Below are 16765 nucleotides of genomic sequence, written 5' to 3' on the forward strand. Positions count from 1 at the left end.
AACAAAGCAGTGTTAAAGCTGGCATGGCGAAAAAGCTGTCTCAATGTGATTTGCTCATGCGATTTATGACGCTGGGAGTGGTACAAAGAACTGGATCATACGCAGCTTCCAGCACACTCTGTTCCCCTTTGGCCGAGAGCGATTGGAGTACAACAAGGTGATAGCTGCAGCGAGGGGGATGAGAGGGATCAATCATCCAAAAACGTTTAAGTTCAGCTCCGGGGGAATACACAAAAGTATATTGCTGGAAAGGTTGGGCAGGGGGAGCCTGGGTAATAAATCTGGTAGAGAGAATCGGAAAGCACACAATTATCCTCTGCATTTAAATCTGGAGGAGCGGCAGTTACACACAAGCGCAAATGATGTGTCATCTTAATATATTATTGCTGCACAACTGAAGCATTGGCAAAGTACATCCCCTTGTTTAATCAAGCAGTTGTTTCTCATTTTCATGCCAAATAACATGAGCTGGGCTTACCAAGGCCACAGTGTGTGTGTGTTTGTGTGTGGTGGTAATTCTGCGACGATTAGTTACGAAGACATATCCACTCAGCCTCTTTTTTCAAGAGTTTATTTAAAACCAATGCCTGCTTGGGTTTATAGTGCTTGCACAATGCCAAGCTAAAATGTTTAACATGGTGGCTAAGAGATCAGGCTGGGACCTGGGGCTGTGGTGGTGGTTCAAAGCTCACTAAGTGGTTTTTAGCTGGATTTATGCAGGCTGTGTCATGGGCCAAGTGGAAGACCTTGCAGACCCATGCTTTCTAGATATGGGACAAGTGTGGATGATCTGAAAAATGAGAAATGGAAATTGACAGGTTTACCTGTCCCTTTTTAGTAACCAGTTTTATGAAACAATACATTTCAAAAAGAAAAGAAGATGACAAAAAGTCTCTGGAAGAATACAACCTGAAAACAAATCAGAACAAATACTCAATAGAACAGCCAATGTTGTATAAACTCATAGCAAACTTTGTGCAAATAAATCAAGGTGAAAGTTCAATACAACTCATCGCCTAGAAGCAACTAAATGTGTTGTCTGTAAAACCACTCCAGGATTCTCCAAAAATCACTTTTGTGTGAGCTCTCTTTAGAGTAACTTGAAAAACATTTCAGTGCTGTCTCTTGAAAAGTGCACCTAGGAATACAGTGGTACCTTGGTTCTCAAACTTAATCCGTTCTGGAAGTCTGTTCCAAAACCAAAGTGTTCCAAAACCAAGGTGCGCTTTCCCATAGAAAGTACAGTGGTACCTCGGGTTAAGTACTTAATTCATTCCGGAGGTCCGTACTTAACCTGAAACTGTTCTTAACCTGAAGCACCACTTTAGCTAATGGGGCTTCCTGCTGCAGCCGTGCCGCCGGAGCATGATTTCTGTTCTCATCCTGAAGCAAAGTTCTTAACCTGGAGCACTATTTCTGGGTTAGCAGTGTCTGTAACCTGAAGTGTATGTAACCTGAAGCATATGTAACCCGAGGTACCACTGTAATGCAAAACAGATTAACCCATTCCAGACTTTTAAAAACAACCCCTAAAACAGCAATTTAACGTGAATTTTACTATCTAATGAGACCATAAAATGAAAGCAATAATTATTCTACTGTACTATAAAATAAATAAAACAATATTGTAGATGATAATTTTTTAAAAAAAAATTTCTTACCTGCACTGATGATAGTCATTGTTTGGATGGGGGCTTTTATCCATTTCTGCAGTCACTCACTCAATCAATCAATCAATCAATCAATCAATCAGTAAATAGCAAAAACAAAAGCACCAAATATAAGCTCCAAATATCACCCCAGAACACTGCAATTGGAAGCAGAAGGCTTGAATTACAATGGGGGGGAACACAAATTAGCAGCGCAACAGGAAACACGGGGGAGACTCAAAACGGAGCATGTTCGGCTTCTGAAAAGAAGTTCAAAAACAGGAACACCTACTTCTGGTTTTGCAGTGTTTGGGTTCCAAGTTGTTCGTGAACTAAGCTGTTCAAAAACCGAGGTACCACTGTAGGGACAAACTAGCCACAGTAAAATGAGTGAAAAATACTAAATGCTGCCCTCTGTCAGCATCTATTCCCATTACATCACACCTGAAAAATGCCAAGGCTTAGCCTTTGATAATCCTCCATAGAAGAGAGATTCAGAATTTCATTCAGCCACATCTCTATCTGCTCATAATATTTCTAACTTGACGCTGGCCTGGCATTTGTAAGAGATAATTAGCGTAACACTGGTAGGTGGTATTATCGGGCAAGCAAATGCAGACAAGGGAGGAAAATGCTTATAAAAGATAAGAAAACCATGCAGCAATTTATTACCAAATTTACTAATCTACTAAGGAAGCAATCCTATGAATGCTCTGCCCCCCGGTAATTCTCACCCCCCCGAAGAAAAATCAATCAGAATTGCTCCTACTTCATTGCTCATCGTTATGTTGGATGAAAAGATTCATTTAAGATGCTGAATGTCTCTCCCCCCCCCCCCAAATCTTTGGGTCTTTGGCAGCAGCCAATTACAGAACATCACTGTTTTATTTTTATTTTTCAATAAGGCTAGAGGTCCTTTCAGAACACGGAGGCAGCTGGTGTTCACTCAGTTAGGTTGTTTAAATAATCTCTTCATTTTTCTATCCCTGTTCATCTTTACTGTGGTAGGCTTTCTGTTCTCTGCTCTCTGAAAATCAGTGTGCCCAGTGCTATTTTTCTAGAAAAAGAGGGGCCAGAACTCACCATGAACACCTCCCTCATTCTCTTAAAATGGCAATGGTGCCCACCTGAGAGGTGTCGGAACTGAGTTCCTGTGAGTTCCCCCTGGGAAAACCCCCTGAGTGTGTCCCAAACAGTGCATATGATTGAATGTACACATATTATCAAAACAAATATACTTCATATTCATCTGTCGTAATTTCTCACTCCTTTTTTATTTTAGAATTATTGCATAATACTCTAGCATTAACAGCTTAATACCTTCCCCCTTTCTTGCAGAGCGCTGTTTGTCAACAGACTGAGGTTGAATCCCGACAAGACGGAATACTGTTTCTGGGGGACAGGCGGCAGCCGTTTGTGGGGGATTCCCTTTTCCTGAATAGGGTAACTATAATCTAAAGGACCAGTGCACAGCCTGGGAGTCATTTTGGACTCACAGCTGTCCATGGAGGCACAGGTCAATTCTGTGTACAGGGCAGCTGTCTACCAGCTTCACGTGCTGGTATACCGGCTGAGACCCTACCTGCCTGCGCATTGTTTTGCCAGGATGGTACATGCTCTGGTTATTTCCTGCTTGGACTACCAGAAGGTAAAGGTAAAGGTAAAGGGATCCCTGACCATTAGGTCCAGTCGTGGCCGACTCTGGGGTTGCAGTGCTCACCTCGCTTTATTGGCCGAGGGAGCCAGCGTACAGCTTCCGGGTCATGTGGCCAGCATGACTAAGCCGCTTCTGGCGAACCAGAGCAGCACACGGAAACGCTGTTTACCTTCCCACAGGAGTGGTACCTATTTATCTACTTGCACTTTGACGTGCTTTCGAACTGCTAGGTTGGCAGGAGCAGGGACCGAGCAACGGGAGCTCACTCCGTCGTGAGGATTTGAACCGCTGACCTTCTGATTGGCAAGTCCTAGGCTCTGTGGTTTAACCCACAGCGCCACCTGCGTTCCTATCCAGAAGGTTGTTGGCGCTAGATCTTAGTGTCCAGGCTGGAGAATTCACCTACTGTGTGGAGAGACCATCTTGGCGTTCACCTCACTTAGAAAAAATGGTTGACTGGCAGTATAAAAATCCAGTTGGCCAACCAACCAACTTGGGTTTAATCCACCATGTTAAAAACTGACTAGAATATGGTAGTGAAGTTGTGTTAAGGGAAGCTGCATCAAAACACGGTTTTGAAAGAAGGAACTCTGAGATGCCTGTGGATTCCAGCTGTTACCGTGTGTATGCAGAGTCAAAAAACAGAGGTGGGAACGTACTGGAGCCAGATTAACCACGAATGTGTACACAGCCCCAGACTCCTAGCAGGCGTGAAGAGCTTCTGTTTGTTCAAGCAGCTATTTAGGGAGAACATGTTGGGACTCCTTTAAGTTTTCCTGCCTTGTATACAAGCCATAAATAATTATCAGCTGGGTGAGAGTGGACAGAACAGCAGCTACAGTCATGGCATATCACTCTTCTCTCCACCGCCACCTTAAAGAATCATTTTCCCGTATGCCAGCCCTGACGGGGAAGACTGCAGACAGATGGCTTCATTCAATGTGTAGTTGGAGACAGTTTTCTACTTGCATCTTATTTTGAGATGCCACAACAGGATGAGGCACAGACCCTGATCAGTCTCCTCTTCTCTTTCTTTTCCACCCTTCCTTCCCACCCCGAACAGTTGCACAAACCCAACATTGTGCATTCAGTGTAGTGGGCCCAAACCTGTGGAACACTCTCCCAACTGAGATTAGACAGGCAAAACTTCAGGTGCATGACTAAGACTATCTTGTTCCAACAGACATTTTAAGATAAGAGTTTGGTTTTGTGATTCGTTTCTATTATTGTTATTGCTGTTATTATTACAGCATGGAGGCGCAGGTCAATTCTGTGTCCAGAGCAACAGTCTACCAGCTCCATCTGGTACACAGGCTGAGACCCTACCTGCCCACGGACTGTCTCTCCAGAGTGGTGCATGCTCTGGTTATCTCCCACTTGAACTACTGCAATGCGCTCTTTGAAGGTGACTGGAAACTATAACTAATCCAGAATGTGGCAGCCAGACTGGTGACTGGGAGTGGCCACCGAGACCACATAACACCAATCCTGAAAGACCTACATTGGCTCGCAGTACGTTTCCAAGCACAATTCAAAGTTTTGGTGCTGATCTTTAAAGCCCTAAACAGCTTCGGCCCAGTATATCTGAAGGAGCATCTCCACCCCCATTGTTTAGCCCAGACACTGAGGTCCAGCTCTGAGGGCCTTCTGGCGGTTCCCTCATTGCGAGAAGTGAGGTTACAGGGAACCAGGCAGAGGGCCTTCTTGATAGTCAAGGAAATAAACAACTATAGTGGTACCTCTGGTTCCGGTGGTCCGTTTGTAACCTGAAACTGTTCTTAACATGAGGCGCGCTTTTGCTAATGGCACCTCCCGCTGCTGCCGCGCTGCCGGTGCGCAACATCTGCTCACATCCAGGGGCAAAGTTTGTAACATGGAGCATCTACTTCCGGGTTAGCGGAGCTCGTAACCTGAAGCATTCATAAGGAGGGCAGTACGTAACATGAGGTTCCACTGTATCTCACAGTGGAGGTTCCACTGTATTTTAGAAGGCATCTGAAGGCAGCCCTGTTTAGGGAAGTTCTTAATCTTTGATGTTTTATCACATTATTATTATTATTATTATTATTATTATTATTATTATTATTCTGTTGGGAGCTGCCCAGAGTGGCTGAGGAAACCTTGCCAGATAGGCAGAGTATAAATAATAAATTATTATTATTATTATTATTATTATTCACCCTCCACCAACAGGTCCCAGTGTAATCTCAGAATTCAAGATTAAAAGCAGTTAAAATAGATTACAAGCGCAGGAATAGGGTGGGCCTTGAAATTTTGTTTTTTTATTTGGTCCCATTTTCTGTGGATTGTTTCACCCCTGAAATTGAAGGTGAAAGGACCTTCCACTTTGGGTTCTCTCTGGATGTTAAAAAGCTAAGTAAAAACGTGAAGAATACAGTAAAAATAACCGTGTAGTAGTCTTGATGTTTACACTGACAAACGGTTTTGGATCGACATCTTGAAAGGATGCTGGAAACCTCGTGTACTTTAAATTGAGGTGGCATCTGCATCTTGCTGTGACTTCATCATGAGTTTCTGCCGCCATGTACTCATCCTGGCTTTGGGCATTGCCTGGAAGCCAAATCCTGCATGTGTTGGTGGGGCCATATGTCTAGCTCACCACAGACTGGAAAGCTTTGAAATTATAGTAAGCAAGTGCCCAGGTGTGACTCAGAACCGATTCCCAAGTTGAGCTTGCCATAAGGCAGGCTGGGTAACTTGCTTCGGAGTGCAGGTGGCACTGAGCACCACACAGGTGGATGGATATTCAAAATTCAGCACAACAGGTACCACTTTTTAGGATGCTTCTTGTTTCTCCAGTTTTATGCCAAAGCACCAAGATGCCCAGAAACCTCCCATGCGGATGTCCTCTAAATAGCATTGGACACCATTCAGATACCAGGACTTCTGAGGCAGAACCTCATCCAACAACTCATTATGACAAAATCACTTGGCACGCACTTTTTAGGGCTGTAGATTTTGCCTAGCAGTTTTCCTTTGCGACGCACATGCATCGTGCTGCATTTAAACTAATTTAAAAACACTTAATATTCTAAATATTGAGTTTCCCCATTTCCTTTCCAAAAGGCTCTGGCTTTATTAAATCTATATTATTTCCAAAGCAGTCACTTTTTTAAAAAAAAGATTTACTACAATTCTTAGTTTTTGTATTTTATCCCTACTTTTTTCATTGCATCCCACCCCCCCATCTCCCATTTTTTGTGTAATTTGTGTGTGTGTTGAATGTGTCTGTTTGTTCGCACCCCACCCCATGAATTTCTGTTAAATTTCCAAACTGGCTTGATATACTTCACACAATATAAACCTTTGCGTGCTGAGGTCACCAAAACACCCCTACCCCAATAACTCACACATCACACAAAATTTTTGTTTAGGGTTTTTGGCATAATTTTGGCCACAACTTTATTAAAATACAAATAGTGAGTGGTTGCTTAGGCATTGGTTATGACTAGCTGTCCCCCCCACCTTGGGGGACAGCACTGTCTCCCGGATTCCAGCGAGAGCCAGTGTGGAGGAACAAGATCAGGGATAACTGGAGCTGCGACACAGACCCCCAGCTTCTCCCCGCATGCTCCCAGGAGCTTACGCGGCCCGCACCCGATTCCAGGGGTTTGGATAAGAGGATGGTAAGCCCCTGAATTCCTTTAACGGAATTCCCATGCAGCAGCAGCATTGGAGGGGCAGGCACAGCCAATCCATACCCCTCCACCAACCAATTTAAACCAATGCCTAACCGCCAACCTTACAAGTTGTGACGATTTGCTGTGCAGTAGGCAAAAACCAATTGGCACACACTAATCAGCCAAAAGGAAAAATTCCTACCAGGCCCCCGCACCAATGCAGACGACCCCATGACAGGCATAGCAAGGTCAAAGCACAAGCCCAAATAAGGGAGGGAGGGCGGGTGATCCGGTGCCCACAGCGAAAGAGAAAGGAACATGCTGTGAGCCTTGTTTAAATAACCTCTGTTCCCACCCCTAAATTGGCAACATCAAATTTATTTTTTTTATAAGATATTTATTAAAGTTTTAAAAGTTTATATAAAATAGAAAAAACAAAAAACAGAAACAGTAAAAATACACACAGAACACATACAACAACAAGTATAATTTCAATCCCTTATATTCATAAAACTTACTTTCCCGACCTCCTCATACCTCCCCTTTCTGTATTCCAATCTCTAATTAATTCAATTCAGCAAATCCTTCCCCTAATTTCCATATAATTTTTAACCTTTCTTTTCTTAATCACATATTGGCAACATCAAATTTACCCCAGTAACACCAACCACCAATCCGATCCAAGCCCCTTCAATCTATCCTGCCTGGCAACCATGGGGTGCTTTGCTTGGCCCCATCCGCAACACGTGCTCTCCTTTAATGAGAACACGCTTTCCCCTAACCTGAGAATAAGGCACAGATGAAGCAGACCTCTTTCTTGAAACGCTATGATATAGAGGTAGTTTGTAGCCTCTCAGCAATATTTTTACTGTTCTTAAGGGACTCACAATTTCTTCTGCTTGGGGTGTTTTTATCACAATATCTGATTGGTGTCCATGATGCTAGTGTGAGGGAATGTTTCTTGTGATTTCAAACATTTTTAGATTACATATAAAAGAGTAAACTGACCAGGTTTTCTAAGTTTATGCAGCATAGTCAGATTAAGGGATGGAAGGACCTGTCACTTTTGGTTCTCTTGGTTTCTCATCTTCCCAGTCTTAATTTCAGTTTTCAACATGCTTTCCTTTTCTTTTCCTTCCTTTGAACTCCGGTCTCTCTAAGCACATACAACAATGGGTAGTGTTCTGGCCTTGATTTGTTTTTCAAGCCCAGTGAACAGGTATTGTGTCCCAGCAACTTTCAAATGAGAGTACAGTGGTACCTCGGGTTAAGTACTTAATTCATTCCGGAGGTCCATACTTAACCTAAACTGTTCTTAACCCGAAGCACCACCTTAGTTAATGGGGCCTCCTGCTGCTGCCGCGCCACCGGAGCACAATTTCTGTTCTCATCCTGAAGCAAAGTTCTTAACCTGAAGCACTATTTCTGGGTTAGCGGAGTCTGTAACTTGAAGCGTATGTAACCTGAAGCGTCTGTAACCCGAGGTACCACTGTATTTCCAAGTAGGAAATGAGAACAGCATCTGAAAAGCAAAGCAAAGCAAAGCAAAGCCAAAACCAACCAAACCAAACCAAAAGCAAAACCAAAACCAAAACCAAAACCAAAAACAACAATCACACACACACACACACACACAGAGAAGGGCTTTTTTTCAGCCGTAACTCACTGGAACTGAGTTCCAGCACCAGTTTTTCTAGAAAAATAGCACTGCACACAAGCATCTCAAAAGGCAAATGAATTTTTAGCTAGTCTGAGCTGTTAACATACAGTGATAACCAAGCTGGAGACAGAAATGAAGTAGATGTCAGCGATGCCTCTTGGGAGCAGGAGTTTATCAGCCTCTTCTCTGGTCCTCCGTTTGCTTTTAGCTATTGCCAAGTCTGGCCTGGGTAGACTGGCCTTCTCACCCAGTTGCCTTCTTCCACATCTGCCCCATTCTCCTGGTTTGCAATTTCTTTTGAAAAAAGAAGAAGTCTTCAGGAAAATTGTTCAGCATGTTAGTGTGAATTTCTCCTAAGACACACATTCCTGTGTTAAATTTTTCCTGATATAAACATTTTTGCAAAGCAATTTCCCCTAATATAAAATGATATTGGCTTTTTATTATTCTTAATATATGCATTTACAGTGGTACCTCGGGTTAAGTACTTAATTCGTTCCGGAGGTCCGTACTTAACCTGAAACTGTTCTTAACCTGAAGCACCACTTTAGCTAATGGGGCCTCCCGCTGCTGCCGCGCCGCCGGAGCACAATTTCTGTTCTCATCCTGAGGTAAAGTTCTTAACCCGAGGTACTATTTCTGGGTTAGTGGAGTCTGTAACCTGAAGCATATATAACCTGAAGCGTATGTAACCCGAGGTACCACTGTAAATGAATACTTGACCCTAGTATGCACATTTGGGATCACACAACTTGGCTGGAGAACTACCTTGCAAAATCCGGAAACATTTTGAAAGCTGTGTTTGAGTTCACATACAAAGTCTGCCATGTTCATGTTGAATGCAAACTGACTAAAAGATTTCTGCAATATCCTTTCCTAATACCATGACCTAATATTGATGTGTCAGCTGCTTAGCGTGGCTGCCTAGTGTTCTTTAAGTTTATAATTATCTAAATTGAAATTGAAATTGTGAGGCTTAGTAGATGTGAAAATGGCTTGTTTTACTTGTTTTATTTTTTTTCTAGTTTCACTAGGATTGCTTTTTGAAATCTAGCTGATGCTTCTTTCCTCTGGCAGATTCTAGTCAACCACAGATCACACAGTGAAAATCATGATGTCACAATGCTATGTAGCCAATCAGAATGGGCGAGCCAAGTCATTTGAGGAGAAAGGCCATGCTCCCTATATTAGCCACATCTAATCAGGACAGCAGGACGCGGGTGGCGCTGTGGTCTAAACCACAGAGCCTAGGGCTTGCCGATCAGAAGGGTGGCGGCTTGAATCCCCGTGATGGGGTGAGCTCCCGTTGCTCGGTCCCTGCTCCTGCCAACCTAGCAGTTCGAAAACATGAAGTACAAGTAGATAAATAGGTACCACTCTGGCGGGAAGGTAAACGGCGTTTCCGTGCGCTGCTCTGGTTCGCCAGAAGCGGCTTAGTCATGCTGGCCACATGACCCGGAAGCTGTACGCCGGCTCCCTTGGCCAATAAAGCGAGATGAGCGCCGCAACCCCAGAGTCGGTCACGACTGGACCTAATGGTCAGGGTTCCCTTTACCTTTTAATCAGGACAGCAATACCTCAAGGACTGCCGCTCTCCATATGAACCTTCCCAGACCCTGAGATCACCATCTTGAGGCCCATCTTTGTGTGCCCCATCCACAAGAAGTCTGGAGGGTGGCAACACGAGAAAGAACCTTTTCTGCAGTGACTCTCAATTTGTGGAATGCTTTCGCCAGGAAAGCTCGCCTGGTGCCTTCATTATACAACTTTAGGCGAAAAATTTCCTCTTCAACCAGGCCTTTGGGTGATTATCATCCTATACCTTTAAAAATGTGTTTGTGGGAAGGGGTGGGGGTGATTGGTTTTTATTATGTATGCTGTGGTTTTTATCTTTAGCTAGCCATGGGGATTATATAAAGCTTATTTCCCCTAAACTGATTTTTGAGTTTTGAGTTTTATTGTTATTCATGTTTTTATGCTGTATTTTATGCTGCTTTTATAATTAAGTGTTTTAAATTTGTTGTTAGCCGCCCTGAGCCCAGTTTCTGAACTGGGAAGGGTGGGGTATAAATAAATTATTATTATTATTATTATTATTATTATTATTATTATCTTGATTTTTTACGTTGTGAACCACCCTTTAATGAAAAGTGGTATACAAATTTAATAAGAATAAAAAAACAACCAGGAATCATGCAGTTCATACATGAAAGGTGTTGACTTCCTGGTCATCTAGAACAACACCAATTGAGTTCTTCAATCGCTATGGTCCGCTTTTTAAATATTATTTTCTTTCCTTGTGTTTTGTACTTAGAGAGGACACCTGGTTACGATTATAGACAGCATGCCTCGCTTGGTGTCCGCAACGCAGAAGTCTCCCGTGTGAGGAGCCACATTTCCAAAAGCCGTTGCGGCAATACACTTGCTTATTGGAACTCTTGGATTCTTCTTTGAACTCGATAATCATCTGCAGCCTGTCCCCCCCCCCTCCATATTTGCCCATGATTACTGGAGGGAGCAGCCTTCTTCATCCTTTCTCCATGGTAATTGGTCTCAGTGCAACCAGGAGAGGGGAAGGAGAATGAAGATTCCTTCTTTTCCTCCTACCTTAAATTGATTCTTTTGTCTCGGAGGCTAAGCAAGCCTCACTTCCTGCTATGCCCCAGGGCTTGGAAGATGGAGGCCGCTTGATTGATAGGCCCAAACAGAGTAATGGGCAGTCGTTATACCAGACATGACACAGACACAAAAAGTAGTCTGCTACAAGCAGCTTCTGATGGATGTCAACATTAATTATTCACCAATCCGGATGTGCGTTCGACAGTAGCTTTAGAGCAGCACGGGAATTTCATAATGAAAATATTCTGGGTTTTTTTTTGGGGGGTGCATGTGTATGACTGGTGTCCATTTGTTCTTTGTTGTTGTTTAGTCGTTTAATCGTGTCCAACTCTTCGTGACCCCATGGACCAGAGCACGCCAGGCACTCCTGTCTTCCACTGCCTCCCGCAGTTTGGTCAAACTCATGCTGGTAGCTTCGAGAACACTATCCAACCATCTCGTCCTCTGTCGTCCCCTTCTCCTTGTGCCCTCCATTTTCCCCAGCACCAGGGTCTTTTCCAGAGAGTCTTCGCTTCTCATGAAGTGGCCAAAGTATTGGAGCCTCAGCTTCACGATCTGTCCTTCCAGGGCTGATTTCCTTCAGAATGGATAGTTTTGAACTTCTTGCAGTCCATGGGACTCTCAAGAGTCTCCTCCAGCACCATAATTCAAAAGCATCAATTCTTTGGCAATCAGCCTTCTTTATGGCCCAGCTCTCACTTACCAGGAGCCAGAAAATAATGTCTTTCTATGGATCCACCATCTGCCTGACGCACAGGGAGCTTCTTAGTGCATTTCTTAGGCATCAGTGGTGGCTGGTGCCGACTAGACCTGGTGCACTGCTCGGAGGTCACAGGGCCATGGCGAACAAGGGGCACAGGGGTGTGGCCAAGATCTGGATCCTCCCCCACCTTCCTCCCTTGCAAAGCTACCATGGGCACTTAAGCATTGCAATCTTTCAACTAAATTGAAAAGTGTTTTTCCAGAAGGGGTCCAGACCCTCACAAGTGTCCCTATTTTCCAGGGACAGCCCCGGATTTACAGAAGCCATCCTGGTTTCTGATTGGATCCTGGAATGTCCCGCTTTTCCATTGGACATCCCTATTTTCATCAGAGAAATGTTGACGGGTTCGGTAGGACATCCCTATCTTCTGTGGAGAAATGTTGGAGAGGATGGAGTTACGCGACTCCTGAGCCAAGCAGACAAGTAACCATGCAGCTTTATAAGAAATCTGAAGGCATCCCTGTACAGTGGTACCTCAGGTTACAGACGCTTCAGGTTACAGACTCCACTAACCCAGAAATAGTACCTCTGGTTAAGAACTTTGCTTCAGGATGAGAACAGAAATCGTGCGGTGGCAGCAGGAGGCCCCATTAGATAAAGTGGTACCTCAGGTTAAGGACAGTTTCAGGTTAAGAACGGACTTCCAGAACGAATTAAGTTCTTAACCCGAGGTACCACTGTATAGGGAAGATTTTTAAAAAAATAATGTTATGATGTTTTTATATGTTGGAAGTTGCCCAGAGTGGTTGGGGCAACCCAGTCAGATTATTATGGAATAGGATGTTCCTATTTTCATTGGAGAAATGTTGGAGGGTATGAGATATAGACACAGACATTTAATGTGGCTGGGGCGACGCAGTCAGATGGGCAGGGTATTATTATTATTATTATTATTATTATTATTATTATTATTATTATTATTATTATTATTTAGGACACCCCTGTTTTCATCAGGGAAACGTTGGAGGGTGGGGGATCCCTGTTGTGGTAGTTGCAAAAGTTTCTGTAGCCTATACCTGTTCTGGTTTTCACCCAATCTTCCCCCTTTGCACAGAAACAATGGGCACATTCTAACTTCTCTGCTGTCTTCATGTGCTTTTCAAGTGGGAACCTAGAGATGACCCACAATCAGCTGGTTGGAAAAGCAGTGATTCATTCATTTCCCAGAGTCCCTCACTTCATGAGCTTAGATCTTAAGGCTCTCATTCTATTTGGCACCCGCCCATTCTCCCTTGTTGCAAAAAAATATCATTTTATCAATCTATTTTAACATGCCCTTTCCTGGTTACGAAAGGAAACGTTGATCAGCTGCCGATTACCCTCTCCTCCTGCTCCAGAACCTCCCAAATAAATGTGTTTGGTGGTCAAGGCTGATGTGGAAGTCCAGGCAGGCATAGACATCTATTCACCCAACTATTCATTCCACAAGAAAAGCAAATTTGGAATGCTTATTACAAGGTTGTTGACTAAGCACCCCAGGGGGCAAGCTCTGTGATTCAGTTACAGTCCAAGAGGTCAACCCTCACACGACGGGCTCTAGAGTCATTAGCTGAGTCAATGTGAGAGATAAGTAATTTCCTATTTCTATTCACACGAAAAATGACAGTGAAGTGAATAATAATAATTTTTTATTTATTTATATCCCGCCCTCCCCAGCCGAAGCCGGGCTCAGAGCAGCTAACAACAGTAAAATGATACCACATTCTAAAATCATTTCATTATAAAATCAATTCAAATCAGATTAATGGCAACCATTGGGCTAGAGTTCCGTGAGGATTGCCAAAGGCCTGCTGGAACAGCTCTGTCTTGCAGGCCCTGTGGAAAGATGTCAAGTCCCGCAGGGCCCTAGTCTCTTGTGACAGAGTGTTCCACCAGATTGGAGCCACAGCCAAAAAAGCCCTGTCTCTGGTTGAGGCCAGCCTAACCTCTCTGTGGCCCGGGACCTCCAAGGAGTTTTTGTTTGAAGACCGTAAAGTCCTCCGTGGGACATACCAGGAGAGGCGGTCCCGTAGGTACGAGGGTCCTGGGCTGTATAGGGCTTTAAAGGTTAAAACCAGCACCCTAAACCTGATCCTGTACTCCACCGGGAGCCGGTGCAGCTGGTATAGCACTAGGTGAATGTGATCCCGCAGCGAGGACCCCGTAAGGAGTTTCTGGGTCAGTCTCAAGGGCAGCCCAACGTAGAGCGAGTTACAATAATCCAGTCTGGAGGTGACCGTCGCATGGATCACAGTGGCTAGGTCAGGGCGAGAGAGGTAAGGAGCCAACTGCTTAGCTTGGCATTTTTCACTTTTTGGGATGTTCAGTTTGCAGTAAATTCCCCCATTATTATTTTTTAAGCCATTGAACAGCTGATACAGTTGCAAGCAAGTATAAGGTGCAACACAGCAGAGGCTAGTGGGATGAGGTGTGTCAATTTTGTTTCTGATTTATCCATCCATGCTTAAGAAGAGAAGAAGAGTTTGGATTTGATATCCCACTTTATCACTACCCTAAAGAGTCTTAAAGCGGCTAACAATCTCCTTTTCCCTTCCTCCCCCACAACAAACACTCTGTGAGGTGAGTGAGGCTGAGAGACTTCAGAGAAGTGTGACTGGCCCAAGGTCACCCAGCAGCTGCATGTGGAGGAGCGGAGACGCAAACCCGGTTCACCAGATTACGAGTCTACCGCTCCTAACACCACACTGGCTCTCTGAGAGTTTGGTTCTCCACAGTTATACATCCGTTTTCATTTTTAAAAAATCCCTCCCAAAATTCAGCGTTTGGGAGAATCCTTCCGACTATACACATTTGATATGCAATTCTGCCTGATGTATGTTTTCAAATCAGTTGCCCCCTAATGTAATAATGAGTTTGGAGGAAATTTTGATAGTTGGAAGAGGCATTAACTAAGAGTCCTGATTTCATGTCTCAGTACACACTAGTAAAAAAAAGGTAAAGGACCCATGACAGTTAAGTCCAGTCGCGAATGACTCTGGGGTTGCGGTTCTCATCTCACTTTACTGGCCGAGGGAGCTGACATTTGTCCACAGACAGTTTTCCCAGGTCATGTGGCCAGCATAACTAAGCCACTTCTGGCAAAACCAGAGCAGTGCACGGAAACGCCGTTTACCTTCCCGCCGGAGTGGTACCTATTTATCTATTTGCACTTTGATGTGCTTTCAAACTGCTAGGTTGGCAGGAGCTGGGACTGAGCAACGGGAGCTCACCCTGTTGTGGGGATTTGAACCGCCGACCTTCCAATCCGCAAGCCCTAGGCTCAGTGGTTTAGACTACAGCAGGGGTCAGCAAACTTTTTCAGCAGGGGGCCAGTCCACTGTCCCTCAGACCTTGTAGGGGGCCAGACTATATTTTGAAAAAAATAAATGAACGAATTCCTATGCCCCACAAATAACCCAGAGATGCATTTTAAATAAAAGCACACATTCTACTCATGTAAAAACATGCTGATTCTCAGACTGTCAGCGGGCCGGATTTAGAAGGCGATTGGGCTGGATCCGGCCCCCAGGCCTTAGTTTGCCTATCCATGGACTACAGCACCAGCTGCATCCCTCTACACACTAGTAGGTATTGGCAAAAAATGTGACACCTGTGGCACAAAACTAGCACAATACTTTGGCTTCAGTTTCAAGGGGGTGGAATGGATTTTCGAGTACAGTCCTACCTTGGTTGTCAAATGCGCTGGAACTTCCCGCCAGAGTGGTACCTATTTATCTACTTGTACTTCGATGTGCTTTCGAACTGCTAGGTTGGCAGGAGCTGGGACCGAGCAATGGGAGCTCACCCCACCACGGGGATTCGAACCGCCGACCTTCTGATCAGCAAGTCCTAGTCTCTGTGGTTTAACCCACAGCGCCACCCGCATCCCAGTCTCTACTTTTAAAACACCTTAAATTTTCACCCTCTAGATCTTTCAGCAACTGAGCAGGCCTTACTGCCTGTTATCATGCGCCGATTGGTCATTCCTAGGTAGAATTTCTATCTCTGCTTAAATTGGTTTCCCTCGGAATAAATTTGTAGATTAGGATCTGCCTGCTCTAAGCTTTTTTGCCCCCCCCCCGACTGTTTCATCTGCCAGTCAGCCGGGCCATAAACAAGTTGCACCATAAGGATGAATGTCTCAAAAACAGGTCTAAAGAGCTTGACTCTCTCTCTCGCTTTCTCTTTGGGGCTGCAGATAATTAGAGAGCGGGAGTTAACAACGCATTAGTGAAGAGTGTTTGCCCTCGGGTTAGTTTCTAATGAGTTTTGTCTTTAAGTTCACAGTGTCTGTTTTCTCATGTTGTTGAGAATTTCACTCCGTCCTAAAACGGTCTCTGCCTTCCTCACTTATCAAGTTTCTACTTGTCCTTTAGTCCGCACAGAAGCTGCAGCTCATAAGAGAGGAGAAGGAGGGAGATCAGACCAGAAGTCCATCTAGCCTAGTATTCCAACAGTGGGCAGCCATCTGGAAAGGATAGTAGAGACGACCATTCCCTGTTGTTTGCCCCCCGGTGTCTCCTTCGCAGTTTCCCCAACTTCTCAGATTCCAGCACAGGTTACTTTGCCAGCCTACTCTAGAGGATGGACAGCCTTAAAATAGGATTAATAGACATGCATGGAACACCACAGTGTAGACTTGCAGAGCTCTTCAATCATGGGTCCCCAGATATTTGATGGACTACAACTCCTATTATCCCCTGCCAGGTTAGCCAATAGCAGGGGTGATGGGTGTTGTTGTACAACATCTGGGGACCCAAGGTTGAAGCACTTAGTTTCTAAAATGACATGGCAGGA

The 16765-nt window shown here is 44.4% G+C and overlaps 1 long non-coding RNA gene across 1 annotated transcript in view; it reads left to right on the plus strand.

Moving 5' to 3' along the window:
• LOC310755762 overlaps positions 1 to 16765 on the plus strand; it is a 1619227-nt gene that overhangs the window by 962788 nt on the left and 639674 nt on the right. Inside the window, exon 2 of the long non-coding RNA XR_014544520.1 lies at positions 1117 to 1239. This is a non-coding gene — a long non-coding RNA (uncharacterized lncRNA). The remainder of the gene's footprint in view (positions 1 to 1116; positions 1240 to 16765) is intronic.

The sequence above is a fragment of the Podarcis filfolensis genome (genome assembly GCF_964270895.1).
Source record: "Podarcis filfolensis genome assembly, chromosome: 2".
Lineage (NCBI taxonomy): Eukaryota > Metazoa > Chordata > Lepidosauria > Squamata > Lacertidae > Podarcis > Podarcis filfolensis.